This window comes from Silurus aristotelis, assembly GCF_946808225.1.
Source record: "Silurus aristotelis genome assembly, chromosome: 22".
Lineage (NCBI taxonomy): Eukaryota > Metazoa > Chordata > Actinopteri > Siluriformes > Siluridae > Silurus > Silurus aristotelis.
Window position 1 is genome coordinate 7,120,269 of NC_139595.1, and position 19,642 is coordinate 7,139,910.

The window sequence follows — 19,642 nt, forward strand, 5'->3', positions numbered from 1 at the left end:
GCACATATTCATTAAAATGTTCTACAAAAGTATGCGATTCATATAATTGGCTATTGACACCCCCAACAACTGTTCGTAGATTTCTGTTATAATTGAGCTCTGGATAATCAGGTTTTCTGTTCGTTTCCGAGTACAGGCAAACATTTTGAAATTGCCATTTATGATAATTTACCATATGTTTCGGATGCAGTAGATTAAGTTGAAAAACAATTAGTTGTTTCTGGAAGTTGAATTAATTCGATCTCACTGTCCAGCAACATCTTCGTAAATAGACAATTAGAGGTCTGCATTCTGAAATGCAAAAAATGTCACAAAGATGTTTTTTGTATATAACTAAGCAAATAGGTAAGAGCCTCCCATTGGAATATTACTGCATGGATGAATATGTTTCATTTGCTAACAAGTTATTTAACCCTAACTGATGCATTGAGTAGCTTCTCATTTCTTAAACAACCATGTCAGAAGACACATCCTGTGTTGCAGAAGGGTCAAAGTTTTGGCATGCATCAAGCAAAGAAAACATCTAAGGAGACTGAAAACTACTAAATTTCGGTTAATAACTGTTCAACACATCATTAAAAACTGGAAGGATAGTGGGGAACCATCATCTTTGAAGAGAAATGTAGTCGGAAAAAATCTTGATTGGCGATCACTTAAATGTTTGAAATGTGAAATCAGATCGTAAAAATAAAACAGTACAACCTACAGCTATGTGTAATAGTAACTCAAGTGATTGGGACTAAACAGCTGTTTAGACTTAAGAAAACCAATTATTAGTGAGGCTAATCAGCAAAAAAGGCTTCAATTTGCTAGGGAGCATAAAGATTGGACTTTGGAGCAATGGAAGAAGGTCATGTGGTCTGATGAGTCTAGATTTACCCTGTTCCAGAGTGATAGGCACATCAGGGTAGGAAGAGAAGCGGATGAACCGATGTACCCATCATGCCTAGTGGTGTGGGGGCAGTGCAGTTCTGATCTGGTGCTGCTGCAGTTGGTCAGGTCTGGGTTCAGCAATGTTATGTGCCCAAAGAATGAGGTCAGCTTACTACCTGAATATACTTAATGACCAGGTTATTCCATCAATGGATTTTTTCTTCCCTGATGGCACAGGCATATTCTAAGATGACTGCCAGGATTCATCTGGCTTAAATAGTGAACGAGTGGTTCTGGGGGCATGAGACGTTATTTTCACACATGGATTGGCCACCACAGAGTCCATACCTTAACCTCATTAAGAATCTTTGAGATGTGCTGGACACGACTTTGCACAGCAGTCCGACTCTCTTACTGTAACTCTGGATGGGAATACATGTTGTGGCATTGCAGAAGCTTATCGAAACGATGCCACAGCGAATGAGTGCTTTAATCAAAGATAAAGGTGGTCCAACTGAATATTAGTGTGTGACTCTTTTTTGTGTGTAATATATATATATATATATATATATATATATATATATATATATATATATATATATATATATATATATATATATATATATATATTCCCTGCGTCCCTGTCGCCGGTTCACCACAGTTCCTTCCTTGAACCACTTTTGATAGATACTGACCACTGCAGACCAGAAACATCCCACAAGAGCTGCAGTTTTGGAGATACTCTGACCCAGTCATCTAGCAATCACAATTTGGTCCTTGTGATTGATCATTATTTCTGCTTGTAACATGTCAACGTTGAGGACAAAATGTTCACTTGCTGCCTAATATATCCCACCCACTAACAGGTGCAACGACGAAGAGATAATCAGTGTTTATCACTTAACAGGTCATAATTTTGCAATGTCATAATGTTATGCCTGATCAGTGCACATTAGTTGGTGCACTGGACAGAAAACCAAAACATATGGTTTAGTATGAAATCTGTTGGCAGACTTTATATTTACAGCAAAACTAACTTCTGTCTTGGAAAATCAAATGGCAAATAAATAAAAAGTCTCAGAAACGATGAGTGAAGGGACCTAAATGCAGTCTTTAATGAAGGCAGGGAGCAGAGCAAAAAAATCCCCACTGTCCAAAAACTTTTAAACACTTTCAAAAACAGTCAGAGAACAGAATAAACAAATTCAAACCTGGAGACCAGGAGAAGCAGAGAAAGAGCACAGTCCGAAAAAAAGAAATCAACAAGCAGTAAAAATAACAAGAGCTGGCAAAAAGAGCAATACATTGCAGAGTAATAAACAAAAACCAATTTTCCCAAATTGGTGAAAGCAGGAGCAGGAACAGGAGCAGAAGCAGAAGCAGGAGAAGGAGCAGGAGCAGAAGCAAAAGCAGGAGAAGGAGAAGAAGCAGAAGCAAAAGCAGGAGAAGGAGCAGGAGCAGGAGCATGAGCAGGAGCAGAAGCAGGAGCAGGAGCAGGAGAAGGAGCAGAAGCAGAAGCAGAAGCAGGAGCAGGAGCAGAAGCAGGAGAAGGAGCAGAAGCAGGAGAAGGAGCAGGAGCAGAAGCAGGAGAAGGAGCAGAAGCAGAAGCAGGAGCAGAAGCAGGCAGGGTGGCAAAAAAAAATCAGAGGGACCTAAAATATATTATAAATATAATCTGGCCCTGAGTTTTTGCCCTTTAAGTCCTTATCTACCTTAAAAATATATATCCTTTTACCCATATGGCATTTGGGAAAGTTGCCTTACCCAGAATTTATCCCATTTATCCCATTTACACAACTGAGCAGTTTAGGGTAAAGGGCATTGCTCAAGGGTCCAACAGTGGCAGTTTGGTGGAGATCGGATTTAAACTTATGATCAAATCCACCCACTTCCAAAAACACAGCACAAATATGTTTACTGCATGTGTAGTGTCTAAAGCCATAAAACTAAACTTAGGACAAGATCTGGGACACTTGGGACAAGAGCAACTTTAGATTTGAGTTACGTGATCCTTGTGGCTTATGAGTTTTAATCTTAAGGAAAGCTGCACCATAGAACCAAACCCAACAACCCTAGAGCTACGAAGACCACCTGCTCCACCAGTGTGCTGTTCTTCTTTCATTAAAATCTTAATTGCAAGGCAATCCGAATAAAATAAAAATGAAGAAAAAAAACATCTGGCGAATGAATAACCGTAAGAGCTTATGCTTGTTATGTTCAAAGCTGAATATATGCCTTGAGCCACGGTCAGAGTGGAGCGGAGTCGCGTTAATGGTAGCATAATGGCTAATAGCAGTTGAAAGTCTGCGCATGTGAAATGTGCCAGAGGCGAGTCATACACTTGCTGGCTCGTTCGGACACAAAGCCATGCTGCAAATTGTGTGTATGAGACATCAGTGTGAGCGTTGGGTTAAATGTACATCAAAAAACCTTCACAATGGAGTACATTAAATAGACACTACAGAGGGATGGTTACACTGGTGTTCAACCTTAAACATAGTTAAAAATAGAAAGATTTTACTCTCAGCAAGGGCTATTTTTTTTCTTGCTCACCTTTTTCCAGTGAAATTTAATGTCTGATTAATGAGAAATCCCGTGTAGGAAATATGGTGACCATAAACACTTTAGAAAACAATGCAGAAACGTCACAGCTAATTAGTTATCTTTGAGATAGCAAACACATTGACGTGGAAGGCATTGATTGCATGAAAGCTTCGGAAGCTGATTTGATGGGAATGTACAGATAAATAGTTGTAAGATCTGAACAGAGTACTGGACTAAAGCACCGCTGCATCGTTCTACTTGAAGGATTAACGCAAGGGCTAAATTCCACTGCTGCCAACTATCACAAGCCTAGCTGAATGGCATTGTGGGTAAAACAGGAAAATGTTAACCATAATGAGAATAGGTCAAAAAAATTTATAATAATTTCATTATACCATAAATCTTGGATACAACACAATTATAAACAGGAAACGTTGGATCTTCATGCAATAAAAGTAGAATGCTTGCGCAAGTTTCCTTTCCAGGTGCCATTTGTATTTGCTTTGCCAACCGGTGTGCTCGGAAAAAGGTACGGACTCTGTTTAATGAGAAAATCACTGATGCTTTGTCGTACTGCCAGCCCCGGGTAAAAACACAATGCTGTCCAAGACTTATCAACAGACAAATTATCCAGTCCAGCACTGTCACCTGTGTGCCGGCTCACTCTCTCTAACACACACACACACACACACTAAAGCATACACACATTTAGTCACACCAACTTATTCTACCTGACAATGTATAATGAGCCTCTTTTTAGTCATTCTTACATCAACACTGCAAGCTTCAAAAGGCTTATTTAATACCTTCTTCGTTTATGAATTTAGTCGGCATAAAAACATTCATTCAAGAATTATTTTGCGCATCAAAAGATAAGATAATTCAGTGGACAAAAAAAAAAACAAGCTTCTTCATAGATGAGGAAAAGTCATCACCAGTACGGGTGTGGGATATTGACGAAGAATTATATCGATATATATTTTTTATCGATAACGATAATTCTACAACTTTTTGCTGAGTGTGTTAATATGCTGGTACATCAGGGACTATCGTGGACAGCTGACTCCTGAAATTTTGGATTTACTTCATATTCTGTATGAAGGTCAGTTCATAGTAGTGACAGATTAATCTTTTCCAATAAGTTTAAATTGACTTTTACCTTTTATGGGCATTTGTTTTACCTTTATAAAAGCTGTTTGTTCTGAAAAGTTCAACTTTTAAGTCAAATTCTTACATTTTAATCAGTCAATTAGAATAATAAGACAATTTGGCTGTTACCAAATTAGTATTAAATATAAATCAGTATTTATATAATATTCAAATATAATTATAATATAATATAAATGTTGTAATGCTGATTTTTACAGGGGGTCACTTTTTCACATATTGTAAATTGATATAAATGTACACATTTTCTGCCTTTTCTTAATGCATTTCATCAGACTGAATCAATTATACTTGCACATCGTTAAAACAACAATTATGAGATTATCCTAGACTAAATATATCGTATAACCCTAGTCACCAGTTTTATTATGTTTTGGTCTTGCTATGTTATCACAGAATTAATGGTAGGCGATCAGATTTCGGAAAATAACACGTTTATATACTACATACTGCTATGACAAATGGAGCAGGTACAGAGGTTATCCTAGAGGCAGGCTTTTTAATTTAAATTTTAAATTCCATTTCTGCGCTCTCTCTTTCTCTTTTGCTGCATTTCATGTCTGGACCTTCATTACATCCTCTCCTGAAAACAATTTTAAAATTGAAAAGCTCACCTTGTAGACCCTTATATATTGAACCCGGAGATGTGTTAAGAAATCCCGGTCAGTCGGATCGCAATCTGTGACGCCAAGAATGCAAAAATACTGATTTTAGTATGTTTTAGGACATCCCTCTTCTTCTCTCTCAAATCTGAAAAAACAACAGAAAGTGGGGAAATTTAATTAGTGGTTTTAGAGAGTTTAATTCCTGAAAATAAAAAAAATAAAAAATAAATAAATAAATAAATAATGATTCTGCGAGGAGGATATGAGTGGGTTTACAACAATGTAGATGACACGGATAGAATAAAAGAATGATATTAGTATACAAATTGAATTAATTATATATTCTAAAAGCTTATATCTTCACAACTGAACAAAATGTCTGTGTATTCTTTTTTTCAACTTAAATTGTCAAAACAATGTTTATTATATTTGATATTGAGTTTTTTTTAAGCGTGGTTGTCAACTCGCCCATCTGCAAGTATCATTAAAAACAATATAAATGTTGATTTACACAAATTGCTTCACCTTGCATATTCAAATGCTGTTTTTTATAGAAAGAAACAACCCAGCATGAGTGAATTCTTTCAAAGAAAAAATCCCCCATGCACTCCTTAACAAGCGGCTAATAAATATATCTCAATTAAAAATAGTTAAACTCAATATGTGGCTCAATATGTTTGCATTTTTAAGTGCACTTTTATACATAAATACCCTGAATTAGTTTTAAAAAGCATTTCATCAGACTAACAAAAAAAAATTAATATATTAATAAAATAATAATTATTTACAGCACTAATTCTTACACAATAAAATTACAATGCTTGCATAAGTTTAATTTCCACATACAATTTATGTCTGCTTTGCCAATCTGTGTTTTCAGGAAGGAAGTAGGGACTCACAAAATGGGGAAATAAAATTTATTTATATCTTAGAAAGTTGCACTTTTGGAAGAAAGTACTGACATTCCTGTGTCTAAAGAACTGACCCAGACAGTCTCAGACAGGCAAGGGCAAGAGAATGATAACTGAAATAGATGAGGTAAGATGGGGATACGTGGGGTGAAGAAAACAATGGTGAGGAGGATAGAAGTGGGCAGACAATGTTACAATATGATAATATGATCATCTGAGTACTCTGTCTTCCAACAGGATGTTGATTTCTAATCATGAAATGAATAATCCATGAGCGGAACCGTATATATATTTTCCAGTCTTTGATCTTGAACTCGTTTGCAGGTGAATTCCCACCACAGTGGACACAAAGTATGTAGTCATGCATCACAAAATGGTTACATTATTGACAAACAAATATATGAAGTTGGTTTTATTGTCACTTCTTAATTATGTAAGGAACTAATTAGAATCGTGTTACTGCTCATTAAACAAAATCATGACCTAAACACATCAGAAATGAACAAACTATATTAGTTTTTTTTTTTCGTCTTGTTTAAACAGTCCTTTTGTTTAAATTAGTACTGCATCCTTAAAAGCACTTTTATAAACTCAAAAAAATACCTCATAATAATAATAATGTCTAACAAAGTACTTATGTACTTATCATACATAATAATTGAATATATAAAATATCACTTTTTGCACTTAAAGCACTCAAAAATATCGTTTTTAAATAATAGGGCTGGTTAATAATAATTAATAATGCTTATAATTCTGATAAATATTGCTTCTCAGTTATACACTGAACACCACATTATTACAGATTTATGAGGCATTAATAGATCTTAAAAAAGTCTTACAAGAAATCATTACCAATTACCTTTTTCTCACTTTTCATTTGGTGGGTCCCAGAATTCCTTCGGCGTAGAACGCTCTAAATATTGCTCTGGTTTACAGAAGTCATTGTTCTGGCTGCAGGCCCAGAAGTTATTAATTTTTTTTTTACCTTTTCTCCCTTCTGTATTCATTAAACGCTAAAATTCATTGACCAGGTGACCTACCTCATGATTTGCCCTGGTAATCAAGAACCTACTTCTTTTTAGTCCTTTGAGGAATTTCTAAGGTTAAAAAAAATCAACTTACTTAAAAAAAAAAAAAAAAACCTAAAAGTGTCACAGTTCAGATAGGTTCATGAGGGTAGCTTTTATATGTACATTGAATCTTCTTCTTTTTTTAGCAATGCCATTGAGGTAAAGAGCTGTTTAACATCATTGTGTTAAGTAGCAATTAATAGGCATTTTAATTCACACTGCCTAATGAAAACTAGCTTGGGGGCTATATTGATCATTTCCACCATTATTTACAAACAAGCCTGGTAAGTAGTGTGTGACACAAAATGGCGGAATGAATATATTCTAGTTACTTTTTGTCCTCTTTCTTTGCAAGCTGTCAAGATGAGGCAGGGATGCACCCTGGACAGGATGCCAGTCCATCACAAGGGAATCATGCTTACACTCACACACATGCAACCTCACGTTTACAGACTCATTCGTGTGACCTTCACGTCTGACTTTTCTACATTGTAATATGGATTTCTTCTGAGATATTAACTGCCAAGCAAGTTTCTTTACTTTCTCGGCTGTAATGATGTGGGAGGCTGATACTCACTCTGCCGTCGTCAAATTAATGGCGCTAATTTATGTTACAACTAATTTTTCATCTCACTTTCACCCACCCACACACACGAAGTAGAGGTGGTAAAAATACACAGTAGTTCCAGTACATATTAAACAATCTCACGACCTTCAAATTTCAACCCAGAATGAAAAAGCTTGCTACTTTTAGCAAGTAGTGATAACTGAAGCCTCTCTGTGTTTTTAATACCTCTGTGCCCAGCTGCCATGGCAGCCAAACCCATCGAAGGCAGATGGCGAGGCATCAAGGGGGCATAACGCATACGCAGAACGATCCGGAAGCATGATAAATAACACACAGTAAGAAGTGAGGTACACCGGCAGAGTTAAAAGCGGGGCGTATTCAGATAATATACTAACGCAGGAAACCTACTATAAACTACAAATACAATTATAGATGATTTAATAAAAGATTGTGCTAAAAAATAGATAAATTGATACATTTCTCATGATTGCTCATTTGCATAACTTGGATGAAGACGTAATGGATTTGATCCAAGAGCAGATGTCACTTTTGTTTTCATTCGGAATTAAAAAAATAATAAAAACAGACTTTGGTAATGTTTTTATGGTTATTAGTCTATATGGGCATGCATCCAATTCAAGTCAAATTTAGCAAAATATAAAACTGATCCTGAAATCATTTCACTTCAAATTTACATGTGTAATAGGCGTACATAAACAGGAACAAATCTGCTGAAATACATTTCAATCTGCTGCTTTTACCTAATAATTTAGATAACCAGGAATAATCGGTTCATCATGCATAACAAAATGTACCGCAGGAAGATCTACGGCTGAATTATTTTTCTTCTGTACGTAATCTCTAAGGGCTATTTATTTACAACTCATGAATGACACCTCGATATACAGTGCTAATTTATAAAATCTTACTAAGAAAAGCTCTCTGTTCAAAAATCTTAAACAACAAAAACAACAAGGAAAATAAAGTAAATGCATTCATTTTCTTTTCTATTATTAGATACACAAATTGATTTCACTATTTTGTATAATGACAGCTAATGCTCAGCATTATCAGCATATTGAACCCAAAGATTGGGTTTAGCTAGCTAACGTTTTAGCTACACTATATGGAAAAAACATTAGGAAATCTGACTTTTCCAGCTAAATTTAAAGGCTCACATTATAGTATGGGATGTCTTTGGATGAGATACCATTTAATTTCTTTTCACTAAAACCAGAAAACCCAAACTTGTTCTAGCATGACAATGTCACTTGTGCTCAAAAAGAGCTCCATGAAGATATGGTTTACATGTGTTGGAATGAATTACATCTTAAATGCCCTGCTTTAGAGCTCTGACCGCACCCTATTGAACACCTTTAGAATTAATTAAAATGCTGACCGCATCCCAAATTCTAGTGGAACTCAATGATGAATCGTATGTATCTTTTAGCCATGTGTATTTAGCAATTTAACAGGTTTGATTTCTTCGTCATTACACTTATGTGATTTAATCTTTCATGATTGCATTACCTTCAATATTTCATACTATAAAGTGTTTGTACTCTTGCTTTTACTGCATACTGCTAAGGGTTCAATGCCAACTTGCAAACTTTAAGGTATAGGCAAAATTTCTGTTACCAGTGCTAGCAGTGAGCTACGGTCAAATAATATGAATTACAGAAACCTCAGGCTGGTATAATTTAATATTACAGCTTGTTTCGGGTTTTTTTGCTTGCTACAAAAGGAAGACTAAAAACTACTGCAGAGGTGTAATACTCAATCACATTAATACTTAATTTGCAAGCCTAACAAACTCACGTATTAACCTGTTATCTTGTGCTTTTGCAAATGTGCAAGGAAAAAAAGCACAAAAAAAGAAGTAGTGAAAAGAAAAGGGGGAGCACTTGAAATCTAGGAAAAGCAAAAGCAGTTTTCCCAAGCTGCTGTTTTGTAGCCACTAATTTGAATTTTCCCAGCGGCCACTGAATCGTCTGTCTAGCATTAATGGGACAAGTGTTCCACAGTACAGAATTGTTGTATTGTTATTGCACATGGAGGCTCGATTTGTTAGTTAGTCTGCCAGGCCTGTCAGCTTTTTTCCGTTTCAAAAGAGGAACCGTGTGCATGTTCTATGCTAATAATATAAGGCTAAATGGCTAATAAGTCTCTTCTATGTGCTTTGCCTCCTGGATGTTACAACACATTTAAATGACTGCTTTGTTTTGCTGTGACGGTAATGCTGTTTGCGCTGCTGTGTTTGCATGCTGCTGTCAAAAGCCATCAGAAATGCATATTTAAATGCTGGTTTTTCCAAAAGTCACCTCCCAGAGGAGCATTCCCCCCAAACACAATTAACATAAAAACACCTCCTCCAGTTGGCAAATTACTCGAACGCCCTTGTGTAGCGTTGAGGACACGGCAGAATTCGTGTGTGCAGCTGATTAAATCCACAAGAGGTAACAAAAATTCACAGCAGTCGATGGAAGAATCAGGGTCCTATAATCACAGCCTGTAAAACATCACCAAACCACACAGACAAACTGGTGCAAAAGGGAAGTCTGAAAGAAGAGAGTAGAGAAATCTAACACACAGCAGAAAGAACAGTGTAAAGATACACGAGTTTACAAATATTTACTAGAGTCCACAATAAACACTCAAAATCTTTATTTATAGAAGAGAGAATATAAGCATTGAATGAACAGGTATCATTTGAAACCAATCAAAAACCATATGAACAAGATCACAACTCTGAGAATGCGCCATCTAGTGGCAGGGTGTTATTTAACACCTTGGAATCACAGTAGTCATGTTCACAAACAGCTCAGCAGGCAGGTTTTTTCTTAAAGATAATAAAAGAATTACTTGACATTTTGAAGTATTGTGCTGCTCTCAAAGTGTCCTCACATTCAAATGTGACACCTGAGCATAAGATTTGCATGTGCTTTCTGAACATTCCATTTCATGTTCAATCCCCATTGCCACTCTTCTGGGAAGATGCTCCACTAGATTTTGGAGTGTGCTTGTGGAGATTTGTGATCATTTAATTCTAAGGGTGTTAGTAAAACCCAGTACTAATGTAGGGTGAGGAGGCCTGGGGTGCAGTCAGCATTCTAATTTATCCCAAAGATGTTCAATACGGTTGAGGTCAAAGGGATATAGCAGGCCACTCAAGATCTTCCACTCCAACCCATGTAAACAAATCTTCATGGAGCTCACTGTAAGCCCAGGGCATTTTCATTCTGGAATAGGTTCTGGGTCTCCTAATTTAAAAAAAAAGGGAAAATGTAATACTAAAGCATTCAAAAGACATTACAATTGTGTGCCTCCAACTTTGTGGTAACAGCTCGAGGAAGAACCACATATGGCTGAAAAAGTCGTATCCCAATTCTTGTTTTGATATACAGTGTGTTATAGCAGTGAAAAGAAGTCAACACCTTACCAGCTTCACTTTAATGAATGAGACAAAAATGGTCCGGTGACAGAAAGATTACTAACAAACTCTCACACTGGAGACTCGTGCCATTAATTTCCAGAACACTACACTACTAAAACATAATACTGTATTAATGCTATTATAATACTACATATATAAGTACTGTATATATATACTATAGATACTATATAACATTAATACTTGAAGGCATTTCTCAAATACACGATGCTTGATCATTGAGCTAACCGACTATCTGCAAAACAAAGAAAATTAGATTTGAAAAAAAAAGAAACACATCAAAGGCCTGCATATAATACCACATCATTAATGAACATTAATATAATATTAGTATTATATTTATATATCTCCCAGTCCTAATTAAATACCTGTGATAAGAAACTACAGCTGCAAATTACAGAGCTGCTGTTATAGAACATTAATCAACAACTTGCTTTTCTCGATAGAATTTAACGTGGTCTAAAAAGTGTCTTTTCCTCTTTTTATTTTATAACTTTCCCTCTCTCTGACATGTCACCATTCAGTCTGTGTAAATAAATATTGCTCCAGTTATATTACTGCATCCCAGTGATAAGCTGAAAAGTCTTCACTGCACTCTCAGTGGTCCCCGAAATCCAAATAGGTAATTACCAAACATATGGTTTTGCTATTTCCGGATATGGGAGCAGAGGAATGGCCGCATGCTGCAAAAAACAAATTCAGCCTGAGATATGGATTATTGCAACAAAAAAGGAAAATCCAATAATTTGGGCATATTTATATTTCTTTTTTTTATGCTTCTGGGAACCAGAGCTCCTACATAGGGATGGTAATAACAGTCTGTCCCAAAGTCTCTTAACCATAACAAATGAAACCCCAAACACTGCAGGAAATAAAGAAAAGGTCTGCTAACAATAAGTTGTACTAGAGTTTTAAATGAAATAAGAAGAGACTATAAATAGGCTATTTGCCACACATCAAGAGCTTGTTAGTGCAGCTCAGCCTAGTGCAAAGGTGTTGGAATTCTCCACAAGAAAACACAGATTGCTGATGCTTCACACAGATCTTCACTGGTGTTTCTTTACTCGCTAAGAGAGGAAACCCTATACTGTGTGGTGTAAATATATAATAGAGGTCATAAAGATAAATGAAAGCGAGTTTTAAGATTTATATTATTGACATTTTTGTATTATGACACTTCAGACATCACAGCTTTAGCCTGTCATGGTGTAAACTTGAGAATAGGGCTGCCGATTAGTCCATCGATTAATCAAGTAATCAGATAAGAAGTACTTTTTCTTCATTAAAGAGCAATACTAAATGTACAAGAGAAAATAAGACGGGTCTCTTAAAATGAACAAATAATTTTTTTCTTCTTGAAAAAAATTACATTTTTATTGCTGAAATTGCAATATGTGAAAACTTAACCCATTTAGTGCATTTAATTGCCATATTACATAAAATTGCAAATAAAGTATATACATAAAAAAAAATCATAAATACAATTTTTAAAATCAATTAGAAATTACTTTCAAAAAGATAAACGCACTGTATGTTTTCGTTATGTTTTAGTTTGAAATGATCTCAAATTTTGGAAATTTTCTGTTGTGTTCTTTGGACTAACATTTCTCCTCACCCCTCGCTGTTTTCTCACCGTTCCTACATTTTTCACTCTACAGTGTCTTCTGTGTTTACCTGTCCAGGGGTCTCATTTCTCATTTCGCAAAAAAACAAGGCTGAAAACGTGTGTATTCATTGTGTAAAGCAGTTCAGCATTCCAGTGGAACATTTGTGAATCAGTATGCAAAGTGCAGACATTTTGTTTTAAACAGGCCTTTTTGTGAGTAGCAGAATGCATTTTCATAATTCAGGCCTTGAAAGGATGACTAAAAGCACAAGTTTCATCATCGGCACAGATCCCGACAATGACATTATTCGATGGGTTTTTAACACTTAGTAAATATAAAATCATAGAAGACTAGAGCTTTATAACTGTTCTCAGCTGCAGGTGAACTGGAAGCAATCCAGCAGGGAAAGAGCTACTGTTTGGCCATAAATAGGTCTAATAGACTATCAGCAATCAGAGATAAAAGCTTACTTCAACCTCATCTGCCCCAGAAATGGGTGTTGCAAAACCCGTTCCTTTTAATCTAGTGTTATTATAGATGAAGAGTTCGATGGCACCGCCCCAGCGAGTCTATAAATCATTCCATAGTCCACGTTTTTTCTCCATTTTTCATTACACACTAAGACTCCTTTTTAATTACACCACGGAAACAATGAAAATGAAATTTTCCCTGGGTTTCCTTTATATATTATATGCTTCACATCTCTCTACAAAAGAACAACAAGAGAGACAGCTTACTTAACCCAGGTGCTCTGTTTATTCACCTTTATTTTATATTATATAACACAAGGCCCTTAGGTTGAAGAAAAAAACGTTCTACAGCGTTCTCCCAACCTCCGGAAATTCCCCTCGCATCTCATTCATCTTGTCTTAATCACGGCTCTGTAATGAGCACCCCAATCTGAGAATAACCTCCAGTGTGACTGACATCAATCAGAGCACCCCAGCCTTGTCAACACATCCTGCCATTAGCATAGCCTATCTCAGCTTGGCAGATCCCTCGCTCCAGGTCGACACGATCTAATCACGCCCGGATGACATACATATTCACGGACACAGCATCAAGTCAAAACTAACCCAAACTATCTGCCTTCGGAACCAGAGCTGCCTGGATAAAGCATATGCATGTCAGTTTGGACAATCTGGAGACACTAATTAAAACATTCCTGTGCAGTAGAGGGGATAAAAAAGAAAATGTCCTCCAGGTGTAGGCCAAGTAATTAACAAAAAGGTTCATGCTCACATTTGCTTTGAGCTGTAAACCCAGTCCTTCATCGTAACACTACTCAAAAGGTGACTTCCAATAAATAAATCAAAGCCTTTTGCGTCGGTTGTAGTCTAATTTTGCACTTTTGAGTGGCGCCATAGTGTATGCGGTCGGGTCGCATGCTCCAAATGCAAATGATGTACCTGAATACAAATACATTATTAAGAAAGAACAGATAGCGTGGACTAAATAGATAGAAACAGAGATACAAAAAGGAGATACACCTTTTGTTACCCTGCTAAAAACATTCAGAGGTGTGCATTAGGAGCATGATCCTGTTTGACGTAAGAAAAACATCATGCAGCCAGCAGGTTATTTATTTTTATGCAGGCGAAAAACAGGAAAAACAAAAACCAGGTTCATTACTATGTGATACATTTACAGTGTCCATGCATACATATTTAGTAGCAGCCAGGTCAGGGCCATGTGGTTTTGATTAGACTACTAAATTGTTGCATTCTGAGAAACAGAACAAGGTATAGATGTTAGGAAATATAGCAGATAGGTACAAACAAAACCAGAGACAAGTTATAAACTTAAGTCATATAGCTGAATTTGTGGAACTGTCATAACCAGAATTCACAGACCATGCAGTCATTGCTGAGCATTTATCTCTTTTTTTATGTCTGTGCATATAATGTTCATAAAGGTAAGGTATATTAAATATTAGGGTAGTATTTCAATTATTGTTATAAAGGAGCTGTGTGTTTAAATGCAAATTTAAATAAAGGTATGGCTATTTGAAGAGTGTTAAACCCCTATTAATGGTATTTTGAAATAGCTACTAAACATATTTTCTCTTCACCAGATTTTTTTATTTTAGTGCAGGTAAAAAATTAATTTCAAAATGTCTGACACATTATACTGAGAAATGATAAGGGAAAAATTAAATGTACCGTCAACGCTTTACTGAATATCAGCAATAATTCTGCCTTGAGCCTTACTGTAGCAGAGTGACACTCTGGAGATTTAAAATGGATCAAATTCAAACTTCATTTATAACTTTATAAGAATTTAGTAGTAAAACAAATTGCACTGGACAATTCAGATTGATAATGATGTCAGTACAGATATAGTATTTAATTTACTTAACCAATGAATAAAAGCTTTGGGGTTAATGTGAAAAGTAAGTGCAGTGTTGCTTATCGGAAAATTGGCTCAAACTGCAAAACCTCTGACCACAGTTGTTTTGCTCTGGGCAGCTATATATTACGATTCAAGGAATTTCTTTTCCATATTCTCTCACCAAGTTGATGTAGAACCTATGGCTCAAAAATTGTGATTTCGTTACAAAAAAAGACCAGGTTTGTTAGCATGTGTTACATTGACAGTGTTCATTTATTCATTCATAACTTCTTGGTCAGGACCATGATGGTTTTGAGCAGAATACTACATTTTAGCATTTTGAGACCTGCTTTTTTTTTTTAGGAAATATAGCAGGTGGGTACAAAACAAGTTGAGACTAGTTGTGGACTCGAGTGATGTAGCTGAGTTTGAGGAAATGTTAAAATCCAGACCATGCTGACATTGCTACCATTTATGTCTGTGTATTTTGTCTAGTGTTTCCATTGAGAACAGAGATAAGATATATTTAATTTTATATTAAATTTAGTGTGGTGGTCTATTTGTTATTTAATGATATATTAATTAATAATGATCTTACCAAAATCGTTTTGCTCTGAGCATCAAAATACTACAATTCATGCAATTTCTTTTAAATATTCTCTTTTCAATTTCTTGTGGAATGTAGGGCATAAAAAATTTACGATTTTATTTTATTATTTGAATTTTCCATATATCTTGATAAGACTATAAAAATGCAAGATTTTAACAGTTGGACTTTTTTACATTTTAGAAATAGGTATATAATTAATGGTTTACATACAAACAGCAGTAAACATACAAAAATTCTGTTACAGTTTTAGAAATTACATTTTCTCACCTGAAACTCTTTACAGACAAAGAAGATTCAAATTTGATTGCAAAAAACTCAAATTCTTGACTGAGAGGCATTAAATAACGCTGATTATAGCAACCAAGTTTTGTCCTACTGACTAGAATGCTATTAAACAAATGTAGTTATCACTCCCACACCACCACTGTAAATGCATCACCTCTAGTTAAGGGCTCTGTGTTTATGTGGCTAATAGTTTAAAATAGTGAAATGCTATACGCAGAGGGTGTACTCTAGAGAACCATTGTGGCGGTACATGGGATTTTTTTTAGCTATAAATCAGAATGCAATTTATTCTTTGCTCTAATACTCAATATATGTGTATGTTACAAAAAGTCTAGTCTCATATCATCATTTTTGAGACACAATATGGAATTTTGGCTTAAGTTAAATCCCTGTGAAGATCTCTTTCATTTATATTCACATATGAGCTCTCACGCTGCTTTTTCCTCACGTTACCATCTCAGTCTTTAGTCATCAGAAATATAGTCGTCAATGAAATGAAACCCAGAGAGCGCTTCACATCACCGGAGCGCGCTGGCCACCAAATGAAAAAGGCACGCCTGTACCTTTGTTTGAGTGAAACGCAAACAAAATGGGCTGTATTTTTAGATGGCCACAATGCACCATCCTCTTGATGTTGTATTACAGTAAGCCCAATTGCTTTAGGAGCTTGTATCAGGATCAGGTTGCACTGCAGAGACAGAGATCCTGAATCTCAAAGGGAATTAACAAGACTGCTAAGAGGCACAGATCTCATTTAGAATAGAAAATAGTTTGCCCCACCAATTGTGCGCTGACATGTAGAAGTAATATTAGATGTTATTTCCTTTGTCCACTTAAGTCTTGTTTAAGGTCTTTATCGCAGGGGTTTGATCAGTGACGAGCCAACGCTCGTGCAATGACAAACTATTGATCGCTATGATTGATGGTATGAGGGGGTATCTACATCACAATGGAAGAATCAATAGAAGAAAAAGCTAAGAGGGAGGAAAAGCATAGAAACGCAGCTTGGACCATTCAGTCGTCATCATTTCGCCATTACTTATGACCCCAGGAAGCGAACAGAGTGATGAAGCATCAGCTAGGCGCATTAACCTCACAGATGGACTTCTACACAATTATTCATGTGGCACTAGTAAATATCTTCTACATCTTCTACACAGGTAAAAAAAATAATATTTCAATTGTTACAAAAAAATTTTATGGCTAGAGAATTCCTTTCAAACACAATTAGCATTCGTAAAAATATCACACTAATATATGAAAAAAATAAGCATTAAAAGAAAGCACAGAATTCTCAGCATTTATTTTGCCTTTACTTATTTTGCAAGGATTTAATAAAAAATATACAAAAGAAAAACGCTTTTAAATATTCCCCCAGATACATTGTGCTGAAAATAATTATATTGCAAAGTTACTATTCATTGTTCAGACCTGATAACCTCACCACTGGTACATTGATTTCTTTTTTTTCTGAAAACAATATAAAACAGTAAGTGCTTGGAAAGAAAAATTAAAGCAAACAGAGCGATGGAGCATTTGTGATGCGCATTAACCTCATAGAGCCGACGTTATTTTTTCCCCTGCCTTTTTTCTTCCACTTTCTAGCACAGAAAACTCCATTGAGAAAGATGCTTCAGTCATGACAAGGAACACTCAACATCCATTCTGTGCCTTTTATATGGTGAAGCGCCCTCCAGGGACTCCCTACGCTCATGTAGACTGTAAAGGGCTTTGACTGTAGGCTATGCGTCATTCTTTTAGAGTTCAGCCAGACGGAGCCAAGCCTCACTCGAACATGAAGAGGAAATTCTACCTACGGTGTGCATCAGCAGCATTCAGGACCCACGTGAAACTAATGCCTTTGTCCTAACTACTTAGATGAATTAGAGGATGAATAAAACGCTTTCGTTCTGTGTTTGCTGTTTCTATTGAGCTAGTTTAACCAAAACCAACGAACTCCTACACATTTATCTGTGCACCACTTAGCGGAAACACGCTATAGGCGAAAATATGAAATTGAAAATTCAACGAAATAACCCCAGATTAAAATGGCTTGGGAAATCGTTTTCCTTTAAACACAATCAATAGTCATACACACTTACACATCATATAACGCTAATATATGTCTGAAATCATTCTTCTGACAGACTGCATGTGCTGCAGGTCAACCTTTGTAACATAAAATTAACAGGAAACCCACTGTCCATGGAAAGCGCTAAAATAATATCCCTGCATTCAGCAGGTTTGCCTTTTCCAGACCGGTGCAGAATAACTGGCAGCCATCTTATCACTATCTCTCACACCATCTCTCAGGGCTGTCTGTCAAATTCATCCAGATGCTTCAACCAGCCAATCAGATTCGCAAGCCAGGGTGGTGAAGAGGCAAGGCTGCGATAGTTGAGTGACATTTCAAGGTGCCATCTTGAGATTTGTCGAGATTGAGTAGCCCGTTTCTTACACTTGATGTGCTCTAGCAGTGTGAGCATTAAAAAACAAAAAACACAATAATGCCTAATTTACAGGACAACTAAATTACAGTCAAAAACCTGGAACAAATGTATAAAGCATATTTTGTTACCGCAGGCAAGAAATACCTTGTCACGAATAAATGCACAGCCAAATATTAGTATAAAAATGGCAATGCTATATTAATAGGGAGACATACAAGAAGCTAGCAGCTTGTCTATAAAATAATATGTTTCCATTTCCTTTCAGATATGCAGCTCACTGCATTATGCATGAGGTTATGCAGTTTTGTCTCAACACTTATAAGGTTGTAGCTGATACAAACCACACTGTATAAGTCTCTATGGGTGCGTTTTCTTTTGCTGTGCTGTTACCTGTTGTCGTGATTAATGATATGTGTTGCTCGCAGTTTTGTTTGTTAGGCTATCTGCCGTTTTGTCGTGAGTTACTCTTATATAACTTGGTAAACTGCATCATTTGTTTAACTGACTGCTTCGTGGCTTATGTTTATAAAGGGTACAAGCACTTTTACCAAATCCATGTGCTCTCCCTGTTCTCACACTTGCTGCTGGTTACTGATTTAATTATTGGACATTTCGTCTCACAGTTCCTATAAAATCTTGGTGCTTGGATTGCAATTAGCCTCATTTGTTGCTGTCGAATAATTTAATGTAAAATTACGTGTAAACAAAGGACATAACAAGATGCCTGACCTGTTTACTGAGCTGTAAGGTCTCTAAAAATGCTAATGCTGCTAATAGTGTATAAAGCCTGAAGGCCTAAGTGTCAGTTAATGTCATGCTAATGGTCTCCATTAGCATTCTTTCATTGGTTAATGAATAAGACTGTTTGCTATTCGATCCAATTAGCTTTAGTCTTTTTTTGGGGTGTTGGATTTGTTTTCTAACATTGCCCACTGTTACCAGTCAAATGACTTTGTATATGTGTGTTGTATAGAGTTCTTGAGCTATCATTCGAGCTTCATATTTTGAAAGTAAAACATGAGACACACAGCATCTCTCTACAACCAGATTTATGTTCATTTTATCTTTTTTCTTCTTTCTGCACACTGGAAATCACAGATGGCACCTGTATTCTTGAGTCCATATATGGAAGTCAGTCTTTCTATATAAACATGAATTTTTTTAATT

At 36.1% G+C, this 19,642-nt stretch overlaps 1 protein-coding gene across 13 annotated transcripts in view; it reads right to left on the reverse strand.

Moving 5' to 3' along the window:
• The window catches only part of ptprsb (protein tyrosine phosphatase receptor type Sb), a 139,825-nt gene that overhangs the window by 115,264 nt on the left and 4,919 nt on the right, over positions 1-19,642 (reverse strand). For 6 of the 13 annotated variants that reach the window (XM_083525484.1, XM_083525490.1, XM_083525482.1 and 3 more), the window contains exon 2: positions 5,199-5,334. The exons of the other annotated variants lie outside the window; for them this stretch is intronic. The gene's annotated coding sequence lies outside the window, so the exon portion shown is untranslated. The remainder of the gene's footprint in view (positions 1-5,198; positions 5,335-19,642) is intronic. 13 annotated transcript variants of the gene reach the window in all.